Source organism: Pleurodeles waltl, chromosome 12 (genome assembly GCF_031143425.1).
Source record: "Pleurodeles waltl isolate 20211129_DDA chromosome 12, aPleWal1.hap1.20221129, whole genome shotgun sequence".
In the NCBI taxonomy this organism is placed as follows: domain Eukaryota; kingdom Metazoa; phylum Chordata; class Amphibia; order Caudata; family Salamandridae; genus Pleurodeles; species Pleurodeles waltl.
The window spans coordinates 124,083,011-124,097,680 of NC_090451.1; the positions used below are offsets into that span (position 1 = coordinate 124,083,011).

At 42.6% G+C, this 14,670-nt stretch overlaps 3 non-coding genes across 3 annotated transcripts; all 3 read right to left on the reverse strand.

The window, feature by feature from the left end:
• Positions 1 to 2,601: 2,601 nt before the first annotated feature.
• Positions 2,602 to 2,683, reverse strand: TRNAL-UAG (transfer RNA leucine (anticodon UAG)). The gene has a single exon. It is a non-coding gene; the product is annotated as a tRNA-Leu (tRNA).
• A 4,120-nt stretch (positions 2,684 to 6,803) lies between these two features.
• On the reverse strand, positions 6,804 to 6,885 carry TRNAL-UAG (transfer RNA leucine (anticodon UAG)). The gene has a single exon. It is a non-coding gene; the product is annotated as a tRNA-Leu (tRNA).
• A 4,124-nt stretch (positions 6,886 to 11,009) lies between these two features.
• On the reverse strand, positions 11,010 to 11,091 carry TRNAL-UAG (transfer RNA leucine (anticodon UAG)). Its single transcript has one exon. It is a non-coding gene; the product is annotated as a tRNA-Leu (tRNA).
• Between the last annotated feature and the right edge of the window lie 3,579 nt (positions 11,092 to 14,670).

A 14,670-nucleotide genomic window follows, 5' to 3' on the forward strand; every position in this document is an offset into this window, starting at 1 on the left:
TTCCACGCATGTTTTCTTTTGTTTTTGTTCGTGGGCGCTCTTCTCAAAAGATGACGATTAGCTTGTTTAAAATATTGCAAAACAACAGTGTTTCTTTATTATGTGTAAATTCTGAAATTATGCTTTGACACATAATCCTGCGGTACACTTCAATCCACCCCACTCCAATCTGCCCCACTACAATCCACCCCCATCCAGACCACTTCACCCACACTAATCCACCTCACTCCAGTCCAAATCACTCACCCGAATCCAATCCACTCTAACTCATCCCACTCCAACCCTCTCCAGCCACCCCTATCAAATCTGTCTCACTCCAATTTGCCCCACTCTAATAAAAAACAATCTGCACCACTCCAAAACAATCTGTCCTACTCCGATCCAAAACAATCTGACCCACTCCAATCTGCCCGACTCCACTTCAAAACAATCTCCCCTACTACAATTCAAAACAATCTACCCCACTGCAATCTTCTGCACTCCAATCCAAAACAAACTACCACACTGCAATGTAAAAAAATCTGCCATACTGCAATCGAAAACAATCTGTCACACCCCAGGCAGTGGTGGCTGGTGCACTTTGAAAGGAGGGGGTGGGAGGGAACAATAGTTCATCTGAAGCTAAGTGAAGAAATTGGAATAAAATAGTGCATTTTAACCCCTTCGCTGCCAGGCCTTTTCCCCCTCAGGTGCCAGGCATTTTTGTTGGCTATTTGGGGCAGGACGCGCTTAGGCCATCATACATTTTTGTCCACATAAGCTACCCACGCCAAATTTGCGTCCTTTTTTTTGCAACATCCTAGGGATTCTAGAGGTACCCAGACTTTGTGGGTTCCCCTGAAGGAGACCAAGAAATTAGCCAAAATACAGTAAAAATGTATTTTTAAAAAAATAAATGGAAAAAAGGGCTGGAGAAGAAGGCTTGTGGTTTTTGTCCCTGAAATTGGCATCCACAAAGGGTTTGCAGTGCTAAAATCACCAGCTTCCCAGCTTTCAGGGACAGGCAGACTTGAATCAGAAAACCCAATTTTTCAACTCAATTTTGGCATTTTACTGGGACATACCCCATTTTTACGATTTTGTGTGCTTTTAGCCTCCTTCCAGTCAGTGACAGAAATGGGTGTGAAACCAATGCTGGATCCCAGTAACCTAAACATTTGTGAAAAGAAGACAACATTCTGAATTCAGCAATGGGTAACTTGTGTAGATCTTACAAGGGTTTCCTACAGAAAATAACAACTGAACTAAAAAAAAATATTGAAATTGAGGTGAAAAAAACAGCCATTTTTCTCTACGTTTTACTCTGTAACTTTTTTCTGCAATGTCAGAATTTTGAAAGCAATATACTGTTACGTCTGCTGGACTCTTCTGGTTGCGGGGATATATTGGGCTTGTAGGTTCATCAAGAACCCTAGGTATCCAGAGAAAATAAATGAGCTGCACCTTGCAGTGGGTTTTCTTTCTATACCGGGTATACAGCAATTAATTTGCCGAAGTATAAAGAGTGAAAAATAGGTATCAAGAAAACCTTTCTATTTCCAAAATGGGCACAAGATAAGGTGTTGAGGAGCAGTGGTTATTTGCACATCTCTGAATTCTGGGGTGCCCACACTAGCATGCGAATTAAAGGGCATTTCTCATGTAGACGTCTTTTTTACACACTGTCTTATATTTGGAAGGAAAAAATGTAGATAAAGACAAGGGGCAGTATCACTTGTTTTGCTATTCTATGTTTCCTCAAGTCTCCCGATAAAAATGGTACCGCACTTGTGTGGGTAGGCCTAGCGCCTGCGACAGGAAGTGCCCCAAAACACAACGTGGACACATACAATTTTCCCAAGGAAAACCAAAACCTATGTAAAAGACATTGTCATTTGCAACGCCAATAGCTCTAACTCTCCCAAATGTGAGACCTTTCGCATTGCAAATGCTTGTTTTTTTGTGCAGACAAGTATTCGTGGAGCCTGCTTTGGTTCTTAAGACCTCAGACCTAAAGCAAAGCTTAGACAGAAACATAGCAATGTGCCCTTTGCACACAGTTAGAGATACAACTACATGGAGTTATATATAGGTGTGCACGGCCATTGTGCACAATTCTGTTGTGATATAAAGTTTCGGTATGGGTTATTGAGAGTTCGTAGTTATGGCCGAGTGGCTACGGTGATGAGCTTGAAATTCATTGGGGGTTCCTTGCGCAGGTTCGAATCCTGCCGAGTACGTCACTTGTTTATTTTAAACCTGATATTTAAAATAACTGTGAAGAACACATTTACCAACTTTATTTGGGAAGATAGATAATTTGCTTTAAATCTTTATTTAACAGAGGTTCGATTTTATTTTGCAGAGAGAAGAGCGGGGTGACCGCGTGGGGAGAACAAATTATTTGTTAAACCTTCCATTTGAAGGTGATCTAAGCAGAATGAAGGAAAACAACAGCAGCGCCCATCAGCCGATTTCTTGGGAGTCCACGGTTTAGGAGTTTACTTAGAAGGAGACTGTAAAAGAGTTTTAAAATTAGGGACCTATTGGTAGAGTCACTGTGCATGCAAATTGAAGGGGCAGGAGGGAGATGCGTCATTAAGATCTGTTAAAATCCATCTCTGGCAGCGGTGGGATTCGAACCCACGCCTCCAAAGAGACTGGAGCCTAAATCCAGCGCCTTAGACCGCTCGGCCACGCTACCTTCAGTTTTCTGTGTGTCTGTGCACTTCATGAGCACCGAAACCCTGCGTCTTGGCACTCAGTGTGGAAAGTCGAGTCGATAAACCGTTTAAAGGACATGATTACAATGTCGGGAGGGTGATGTGGTAATTGAAGGTTATCTCTCTTACTCAGTCACTGCACAAGTCTTCTCCCACCTGCTCGGACCTAGTGCAATCACCTTAAAAGACAACACTCTCCGAGCAATGACTTCCAACCAAGGTATAAGCACCTGCTCTACATAGGCAATGTGACTCCATCATTTTCTAATGAAACAAGTGTTTATACTGGTGGGGTCATTTCTTTGGGTGGGATCTAATGAATGAGCAGTTCATTCAAAAATAACCGAGGAGTTGCACGTATTCATGACATTAGCCCTATTGCCGCACCCAGTATCCCCAACATACTGTTTAGCTTTCCAGTGACGTCATGTCTTGTGTGGCCTATTCACATTCCGCTGTTAATATTTTTTAGCCAACAGAATTCCACACTTCCCGGTCTTTGAGCTCACATTGAAAAGGCACAAGTCCCAAAATGCAACCGGGTGCTGTTTAAAACTCCAGCACTGGTGGGCGGTGCCCCAGGTGACATGGGGCCCACCTGGATGCTCTGACTGCCTTTCACGTGACAGTCACAGACACACACAGGACAGAGGTTCAAAAGCTATTCTGAAAGAAGTAAGCACAACAGGCCCACGTGAAACTAAACTTTTTAAATAGATGATTTTTGTTTCTATTGACCGGGTTCTCACTCGTTCTGCGCGCCAAGTCAAATGTAAATGAGCCTCGCAATAAAAATGCACAGAGGATGGTAAAATTCACTTCACTCTGCGCTCGTTGATGCTGAGAGCATGGTTGTCAGCCCGCACGCTTGTTATTTTGATGTGGAATTACTTGATTGCTTTGTGATAATTTTCATTACTCCGAATTGGAAGCTCCCCTACCCCAGTAATAACGTTTGAGGTATTACCTCCCTACCACACCAACAAGGCCACCCTCTGACCAAGTCCTTTGCCTCTCTTCAGAACTACCATAAGGCCCTCCATGCACTAGGAACTTTTTGCTTGACGACCATGTAGGCGTCCTTGGAATATTGATATTTAGAAGTAACAATGTTTGTTTATTTTAACTTACTGACCTTTTTAGGGTCTCGCTTGATAGACTCTGTAGTATTCAGTAAAGTGCTTGGAGCCCGCATGTCTCTCACCATTTTTTTATTTATGTGGCACTCTTCTTTACAGTTTCTTAATTCATCAAGGCATGTCTTGCATCATTTCCGTTCCTCTCTGTAGAGCAGCGACCAAGCGTTGATTGATTCAGCTTAATCAGTGCCTGACCGCTGCTCCCCACCTGATCAAGGTACTATTTTTTCCTTTTACCTTCTAGTGCCCTGCAAACAGAAGGCTTGTGACTGGCAAAAACATGACCAGCAGGTCAACCAAAACTGTTAAGTTTTAAATTTAAATCGAACTTTCTTTTATTTTGCCAAATCGTCTTTTTCCACGTTCCACGCATGTTTTCTTTTGTTTTTGTTCGTGGGCGCTCTTCTCAAAAGATGACGATTAGCTTGTTTAAGATATTGCAAAACAACAGTGTTTCTTTATTATGTGTAAATTCTGAAATTATGCTTTGACACATAATCCTGCGGAATACTTCAATCCACCCCACTCCAATCTGCCCCACTACAATCCACCCCCATCCAGACCACTTCACCCACACTAATCCACCTCACTCCAGTCCAAATCACTCACCCGAATCCAATCCACTCTAACTCATCCCACTCCAACCCTCTCCAGCCACCCCTATCAAATCTGTCTCACTCCAATTTGCCCCACTCTAATAAAAAACAATCTGCACCACTCCAAAACAATCTGTCCTACTCCGATCCAAAACAATCTGACCCACTCCAATCTGCCCGACTCCACTTCAAAACAATCTCCCCTACTCCAATTCAAAACAATCTACCCCACTGCAATCTTCTGCACTCCAATCCAAAACAAACTACCACACTGCAATCCAAAACAATCTGCCATACTGCAATCGAAAACAATCTGTCCCACCCCAGGCAATGGTGGCTGGTGCACTTTGAAAGGAGGGGGTGGGAGGGAACAATAGTTAATCTGAAGCTAAGTGAAGAAATTGGAATAAAATAGTGCATTTTAACCCCTTCGCTGCCAGGCCTTTTCCCCCTCAGGTGCCAGGCATTTTTTTGGCTATTTGGGGCAGGACGCGCTTAGGCCATCATACATTTTTGTCCACATAAGCTACCCACGCCAAATTTGTGTCCTTTTTTTGCAACATCCTAGGGATTCTAGAGGTACCCAGACTTTGTGGGTTCCCCTGAAGGAGACCAAGAAATTAGCCAAAATACAGTAAAAATGTATTTTTAAAAAAATAAATGGAAAAAAGGGCTGGAGAAGAAGGCTTGTGGTTTTTGTCCCTGAAATTGGCATCCACAAAGGGTTTGCAGTGCTAAAATCACCAGCATCCCAGCTTTCAGGGACAGGCAGACTTGAATCAGAAAACCCAATTTTTCAACTCAATTTTGGCATTTTACTGGGACATACCCCATTTTTACGATTTTGTGTGCTTTTAGCCTCCTTCCAGTCAGTGACAGAAATGGGTGTGAAACCAATGCTGGATCCCAGTAACCTAAACATTTGTGAAAAGAAGACAACATTCTGAATTCAGCAATGGGTAACTTGTGTAGATCTTACAACGGTTTCCTACAGAAAATAACAACTGAACTAAAAAAAAATATTGAAATTGAGGTGAAAAAAACAGCCATTTTTCTCTACGTTTTACTCTGTAACTTTTTTCTGCAATGTCAGAATTTTGAAAGCAATATACCGTTACGTCTGCTGGACTCTTCTGGTTGCGGGGATATATTGGGCTTGTAGGTTCATCAAGAACCCTAGGTATCCAGAGAAAATAAATGAGCTGCACCTTGCAGTGGGTTTTCTTTCTATACCGGGTATACAGCAATTAATTTGCCGAAGTATAAAGAGTGAAAAATAGGTATCAAGAAAACCTTTCTATTTCCAAAATGGGCACAAGATAAGGTGTTGAGGAGCAGTGGTTATTTGCACATCTCTGAATTCTGGGGTGCCCACACTAGCATGCGAATTAAAGGGCATTTCTCATGTAGACGTCTTTTTTACACACTGTCTTATATTTGGAAGGAAAAAATGTAGATAAAGACAAGGGGCAGTAACACTTGTTTTGCTATTCTATGTTTCCTCAAGTCTCCCGATAAAAATGGTACCGCACTTGTGTGGGTAGGCCTACCGCCCGCGACAGGAAGTGCCCCAAAACACAACGTGGACACATACAATTTTCCCAAGGAAAACCAAAACCTAGGTAAAAGACATTGTCATTTGCAACGCCAATAGCTCTAACTCTCCCAAATGTGAGACCTTTCACATTGCAAATGCTTGTTTTTTTGTGCAGACAAGTATTCGTGGAGCCTGCTTTGGTTCTTAAGACCTCAGACCTAAAGCAAAGCTTAGACAGAAACATAGCAATGTGCCCTTTGCACACAGTTAGAGATACAACTACATGGAGTTATATATAGGTGTGCACGGCCATTGTGCACAATTCTGTTGTGATATAAAGTTTCGGTATGGGTTATTGAGAGCTCGTAGTTATGGCCGAGTGGCTAAGGTGATGAGCTTGAAATTCATTGGGGGTTCCTTGCGCAGGTTCGAATCCTGCCGAGTACGTCACTTGTTTATTTTAAACCTGATATTTAAAATAACTGTGAAGAACACATTTACCAACTTTATTTGGGAAGATAGATAATTTGCTTTAAATCTTTATTTAACAGAGGTTCGATTTTATTTTGCAGAGAGAAGAGCGGGGTGACCGCGTGGGGAGAACAAATTATTTGTTAAACCTTCCATTTGAAGGTGATCTAAGCAGAATGAAGGAAAACAACAGCAGCGCCCATCAGCCGATTTCTTGGGAGTCCACGGTTTAGGAGTTTACTTAGAAGGAGACTGTAAAAGAGTTTTAAAATTAGGGACCTATTGGTAGAGTCACTGTGCATGCAAATTGAAGGGGCAGGAGGGAGATGCGTCATTAAGATCTGTTAAAATCCATCTCTGGCAGCGGTGGGATTCGAACCCACGCCTCCAAAGAGACTGGAGCCTAAATCCAGCGCCTTAGACCGCTCGGCCACGCTACCTTCAGCTTTCTGTGTGTCTGTGCACTTCATGAGCACCGAAACCCTGCGTCTTGGCACTCAGTGTGGAAAGTCGAGTCGATAAACCGTTTAAAGGACATGATTACAATGTCGGGAGTATGATGTGGTAATTGAAGGTTATCTCTCTTACTCAGTCACTGCACAAGTCTTCTCCCACCTGCTCGGACCTAGTGCAATCACCTTAAAAGACAACACTCTCCGAGCAATGACTTCCAACCAAGGTATAAGCACCTGCTCTACATAGGCAATGTGACTCCATCATTTTCTAATGAAACAAGTGTTCATACTGGTGGGCTCATTTCTTAGGGTGGGATCTAATGAATGAGCAGTTCATTCAAAAATAACCGAGGAGTTGCACGTATTCATTACATCAGCGCTATTGCCGCACCCAGTCTCCCCAACATACTGTTTAGCTTTCCAGTGACGTCATGTCTTGTGTGGCCTATTCACATTCCGCTGTTAATATTTTTTAGCCAACAGAATTCCACACTTCCCGGTCTTTGAGCTCACATTGAAAAGGCACAAGTCCCAAAATGCAACCCGGTGCTGTTTAAAACTCCAGCACTGGTGGGCGGTGCCCCAGGTGACATGGGGCCCACCTGGATGCTCTGACTGCCTTTCACGTGACAGTCACAGACACACACAGGACAGAGGTTCAAAAGCTATTCTGAAAGAAGTAAGCACAACAGGCCCACGTGAAACTAAACTTTTTAAATAGATGATTTTTGTTTCTATTGACCGGGTTCTCACTCGTTCTGCGCGCCAAGTCAAATGTAAATGAGCCTCGCAATAAAAATGCACAGAGGATGGTAAAATTCACTTCACTCTGCGCTCGTTGATGCTGAGAGCATGGTTGTCAGCCCGCACGCTTGTTATTTTGATGTGGAATTACTTGATTGCTTTGTGATAATTTTCATTACTCCGAATTGGAAGCTCCCCTACCCCAGTAATAACGTTTGAGGTATTACCTCCCTACCACACCAACAAGGCCACCCTCTGACCAAGTCCTTTGCCTCTCTTCAGAACTACCATAAGGCCCTCCATGCACTAGGAACTTTTTGCTTGACGACCATGTAAGCGTCCTTGGAATATTGATATTTAGAAGTAACAATGTTTGTTTATTTTAACTAACTGACCTTTTTAGGGTCTCGCTTGATAGACTCTGTAGTATTCAGTAAAGGGCTTGGAGCCCGCATGTCTCTCACCATTTTTATATTTATGTGGCACTCTTCTTTACAGTTTCCTAATTCATCAAGGCATGTCTTGCATAATTTCCGTTCCTCTCTGTAGAGCAGCGACCAAGCGTTGATTGATTCAGCTTAATCAGTGCCTGACCGCTGCTCCCCACCTGATCAAGGTACTATTTTTTCCTTTTACCTTCTAGTGCCCTGCAAACAGAAGGCTTGTGACTGGCAAAAACATGACCAGCAGGTCAACCAAAACTGTTAAGTTTTAAATTTAAATCGAACTTTCTTTTATTTTGCCAAATCGTCTTTTCCCACGTTCCACGCATGTTTTCTTTTGTTTTTGTTCGTGGGCGCTCTTCTCAAAAGATGACGATTAGCTTGTTTAAAATATTGCAAAACAACAGTGTTTCTTTATTATGTGTAAATTCTGAAATTATGCTTTGACACATAATCCTGCGGTACACTTCAATCCACCCCACTCCAATCTGCCCCACTACAATCCACCCCCATCCAGACCACTTCACCCACACTAATCCACCTCACTCCAGTCCAAATCACTCACCCGAATCCAATCCACTCTAACTCATCCCACTCCAACCCTCTCCAGCCACCCCTATCAAATCTGTCTCACTCCAATTTGCCCCACTCTAATAAAAAACAATCTGCACCACTCCAAAACAATCTGTCCTACTCCGATCCAAAACAATCTGACCCACTCCAATCTGCCCGACTCCACTTCAAAACAATCTCCCCTACTCCAATTCAAAACAATCTACCCCACTGCAATCTTCTGCACTCCAATCCAAAACAAACTACCACACTGCAATGTAAAAAAATCTGCCATACTGCAATCGAAAACAATCTGTCACACCCCAGGCAGTGGTGGCTGGTGCACTTTGAAAGGAGGGGGTGGGAGGGAACAATAGTTCATCTGAAGCTAAGTGAAGAAATTGGAATAAAATAGTGCATTTTAACCCCTTCGCTGCCAGGCCTTTTCCCCCTCAGGTGCCAGGCATTTTTGTTGGCTATTTGGGGCAGGACGCGCTTAGGCCATCATACATTTTTGTCCACATAAGCTACCCACGCCAAATTTGTGTCCTTTTTTTTGCAACATCCTAGGGATTCTAGAGGTACCCAGACTTTGTGGGTTCCCCTGAAGGAGACCAAGAAATTAGCCAAAATACAGTAAAAATTTATTTTTTTAAAAATAAATGAAAAAAAAAGGGCTGGAGAAGAAGGCTTGTGGTTTTTGTCCCTGAAATTGGCATCCACAAAGGGTTTGCAGTGCTAAAATCACCAGCTTCCCAGCTTTCAGGGACAGGCAGACTTGAATCAGAAAACCCAATTTTTCAACTCAATTTTGGCATTTTACTGGGACATACCCCATTTTTACGATTTTGTGTGCTTTTAGCCTCCTTCCAGTCAGTGACAGAAATGGGTGTGAAACCAATGCTGGATCCCAGTAACCTAAACATTTGTGAAAAGAAGACAACATTCTGAATTCAGCAATGGGTAACTTGTGTAGATCTTACAAGGGTTTCCTACAGAAAATAACAACTGAACTAAAAAAAAATATTGAAATTGAGGTGAAAAAAACAGCCATTTTTCTCTACGTTTTACTCTGTAACTTTTTTCTGCAATGTCAGAATTTTGAAAGCAATATACTGTTACGTCTGCTGGACTCTTCTGGTTGCGGGGATATATTGGGCTTGTAGGTTCATCAAGAACCCTAGGTATCCAGAGAAAATAAATGAGCTGCACCTTGCAGTGGGTTTTCTTTCTATACCGGGTATACAGCAATTAATTTGCCGAAGTATAAAGAGTGAAAAATAGGTATCAAGAAAACCTTTCTATTTCCAAAATGGGCACAAGATAAGGTGTTGAGGAGCAGTGGTTATTTGCACATCTCTGAATTCTGGGGTGCCCACACTAGCATGCGAATTAAAGGGCATTTCTCATGTAGACGTCTTTTTTACACACTGTCTTATATTTGGAAGGAAAAAATGTAGATAAAGACAAGGGGCAGTATCACTTGTTTTGCTATTCTATGTTTCCTCAAGTCTCCCGATAAAAATGGTACCGCACTTGTGTGGGTAGGCCTAGCGCCTGCGACAGGAAGTGCCCCAAAACACAACGTGGACACATACAATTTTCCCAAGGAAAACCAAAACCTATGTAAAAGACATTGTCATTTGCAACGCCAATAGCTCTAACTCTCCCAAATGTGAGACCTTTCGCATTGCAAATGCTTGTTTTTTTGTGCAGACAAGTATTCGTGGAGCCTGCTTTGGTTCTTAAGACCTCAGACCTAAAGCAAAGCTTAGACAGAAACATAGCAATGTGCCCTTTGCACACAGTTAGAGATACAACTACATGGAGTTATATATAGGTGTGCACGGCCATTGTGCACAATTCTGTTGTGATATAAAGTTTCGGTATGGGTTATTGAGAGTTCGTAGTTATGGCCGAGTGGCTACGGTGATGAGCTTGAAATTCATTGGGGGTTCCTTGCGCAGGTTCGAATCCTGCCGAGTACGTCACTTGTTTATTTTAAACCTGATATTTAAAATAACTGTGAAGAACACATTTACCAACTTTATTTGGGAAGATAGATAATTTGCTTTAAATCTTTATTTAACAGAGGTTCGATTTTATTTTGCAGACAGAAGAGCGGGGTGACCGCGTGGGGAGAACAAATTATTTGTTAAACCTTCCATTTGAAGGTGATCTAAGCAGAATGAAGGAAAACAACAGCAGCGCCCATCAGCCGATTTCTTGGGAGTCCACGGTTTAGGAGTTTACTTAGAAGGAGACTGCAAAAGAGTTTTAAAATTAGGGACCTATTGGTAGAGTCACTGTGCATGCAAATTGAAGGGGCAGGAGGGAGATGCGTCATTAAGATCTGTTAAAATCCATCTCTGGCAGCGGTGGGATTCGAACCCACGCCTCCAAAGAGACTGGAGCCTAAATCCAGCGCCTTAGACCGCTCGGCCACGCTACCTTCAGTTTTCTGTGTGTCTGTGCACTTCATGAGCACCGAAACCCTGCGTCTTGGCACTCAGTGTGGAAAGTCGAGTCGATAAACCGTTTAAAGGACATGATTACAATGTCGGGAGGGTGATGTGGTAATTGAAGGTTATCTCTCTTACTCAGTCACTGCACAAGTCTTCTCCCACCTGCTCGGACCTAGTGCAATCACCTTAAAAGACAACACTCTCCGAGCAATGACTTCCAACCAAGGTATAAGCACCTGCTCTACATAGGCAATGTGACTCCATCATTTTCTAATGAAACAAGTGTTTATACTGGTGGGGTCATTTCTTTGGGTGGGATCTAATGAATGAGCAGTTCATTCAAAAATAACCGAGGAGTTGCACGTATTCATGACATTAGCCCTATTGCCGCACCCAGTATCCCCAACATACTGTTTAGCTTTCCAGTGACGTCATGTCTTGTGTGGCCTATTCACATTCCGCTGTTAATATTTTTTAGCCAACAGAATTCCACACTTCCCGGTCTTTGAGCTCACATTGAAAAGGCACAAGTCCCAAAATGTAACCGGGTGCTGTTTAAAACTCCAGCACTGGTGGGCGGTGCTCCAGGTGACATGGGGCCCACCTGGATGCTCTGACTGCCTTTCACGTGACAGTCACAGACACACACAGGACAGAGGTTCAAAAGCTATTCTGAAAGAAGTAAGCACAACAGGCCCACGTGAAACTAAACTTTTTAAATAGATGATTTTTGTTTCTATTGACCGGGTTCTCACTCGTTCTGCGCGCCAAGTCAAATGTAAATGAGCCTCGCAATAAAAATGCACAGAGGATGGTAAAATTCACTTCACTCTGCGCTCGTTGATGCTGAGAGCATGGTTGTCAGCCCGCACGCTTGTTATTTTGATGTGGAATTACTTGATTGCTTTGTGATAATTTTCATTACTCCGAATTGGAAGCTCCCCTACCCCAGTAATAACGTTTGAGGTATTACCTCCCTACCACACCAACAAGGCCACCCTCTGACCAAGTCCTTTGCCTCTCTTCAGAACTACCATAAGGCCCTCCATGCACTAGGAACTTTTTGCTTGACGACCATGTAGGCGTCCTTGGAATATTGATATTTAGAAGTAACAATGTTTGTTTATTTTAACTTACTGACCTTTTTAGGGTCTCGCTTGATAGACTCTGTAGTATTCAGTAAAGTGCTTGGAGCCCGCATGTCTCTCACCATTTTTTTATTTATGTGGCACTCTTCTTTACAGTTTCTTAATTCATCAAGGCATGTCTTGCATCATTTCCGTTCCTCTCTGTAGAGCAGCGACCAAGCGTTGATTGATTCAGCTTAATCAGTGCCTGACCGCTGCTCCCCACCTGATCAAGGTACTATTTTTTCCTTTTACCTTCTAGTGCCCTGCAAACAGAAGGCTTGTGACTGGCAAAAACATGACCAGCAGGTCAACCAAAACTGTTAAGTTTTAAATTTAAATCGAACTTTCTTTTATTTTGCCAAATCGTCTTTTCCCACGTTCCACGCATGTTTTCTTTTGTTTTTGTTCGTGGGCGCTCTTCTCAAAAGATGACGATTAGCTTGTTTAAGATATTGCAAAACAACAGTGTTTCTTTATTATGTGTAAATTCTGAAATTATGCTTTGACACATAATCCTGCGGAATACTTCAATCCACCCCACTCCAATCTGCCCCACTACAATCCACCCCCATCCAGACCACTTCACCCACACTAATCCACCTCACTCCAGTCCAAATCACTCACCCGAATCCAATCCACTCTAACTCATCCCACTCCAACCCTCTCCAGCCACCCCTATCAAATCTGTCTCACTCCAATTTGCCCCACTCTAATAAAAAACAATCTGCACCACTCCAAAACAATCTGTCCTACTCCGATCCAAAACAATCTGACCCACTCCAATCTGCCCGACTCCACTTCAAAACAATCTCCCCTACTCCAATTCAAAACAATCTACCCCACTGCAATCTTCTGCACTCCAATCCAAAACAAACTACCACACTGCAATCCAAAACAATCTGCCATACTGCAATCGAAAACAATCTGTCCCACCCCAGGCAATGGTGGCTGGTGCACTTTGAAAGGAGGGGGTGGGAGGGAACAATAGTTAATCTGAAGCTAAGTGAAGAAATTGGAATAAAATAGTGCATTTTAACCCCTTCGCTGCCAGGCCTTTTCCCCCTCAGGTGCCAGGCATTTTTTTGGCTATTTGGGGCAGGACGCGCTTAGGCCATCATACATTTTTGTCCACATAAGCTACCCACGCCAAATTTGTGTCCTTTTTTTGCAACATCCTAGGGATTCTAGAGGTACCCAGACTTTGTGGGTTCCCCTGAAGGAGACCAAGAAATTAGCCAAAATACAGTAAAAATGTATTTTTAAAAAAATAAATGGAAAAAAGGGCTGGAGAAGAAGGCTTGTGGTTTTTGTCCCTGAAATTGGCATCCACAAAGGGTTTGCAGTGCTAAAATCACCAGCATCCCAGCTTTCAGGGACAGGCAGACTTGAATCAGAAAACCCAATTTTTCAACTCAATTTTGGCATTTTACTGGGACATACCCCATTTTTACGATTTTGTGTGCTTTTAGCCTCCTTCCAGTCAGTGACAGAAATGGGTGTGAAACCAATGCTGGATCCCAGTAACCTAAACATTTGTGAAAAGAAGACAACATTCTGAATTCAGCAATGGGTAACTTGTGTAGATCTTACAACGGTTTCCTACAGAAAATAACAACTGAACTAAAAAAAAATATTGAAATTGAGGTGAAAAAAACAGCCATTTTTCTCTACGTTTTACTCTGTAACTTTTTTCTGCAATGTCAGAATTTTGAAAGCAATATACCGTTACGTCTGCTGGACTCTTCTGGTTGCGGGGATATATTGGGCTTGTAGGTTCATCAAGAACCCTAGGTATCCAGAGAAAATAAATGAGCTGCACCTTGCAGTGGGTTTTCTTTCTATACCGGGTATACAGCAATTAATTTGCCGAAGTATAAAGAGTGAAAAATAGGTATCAAGAAAACCTTTCTATTTCCAAAATGGGCACAAGATAAGGTGTTGAGGAGCAGTGGTTATTTGCACATCTCTGAATTCTGGGGTGCCCACACTAGCATGCGAATTAAAGGGCATTTCTCATGTAGACGTCTTTTTTACACACTGTCTTATATTTGGAAGGAAAAAATGTAGATAAAGACAAGGGGCAGTAACACTTGTTTTGCTATTCTATGTTTCCTCAAGTCTCCCGATAAAAATGGTACCGCACTTGTGTGGGTAGGCCTACCGCCCGCGACAGGAAGTGCCCCAAAACACAACGTGGACACATACAATTTTCCCAAGGAAAACCAAAACCTAGGTAAAAGACATTGTCATTTGCAACGCCAATAGCTCTAACTCTCCCAAATGTGAGACCTTTCACATTGCAAATGCTTGTTTTTTTGTGCAGACAAGTATTCGTGGAGCCTGCTTTGGTTCTTAAGACCTCAGACCTAAAGCAAAGCTTAGACAGAAACATAGCAATGTGCCCTTTGCACACAGTTAGAGATACAACTACATGGA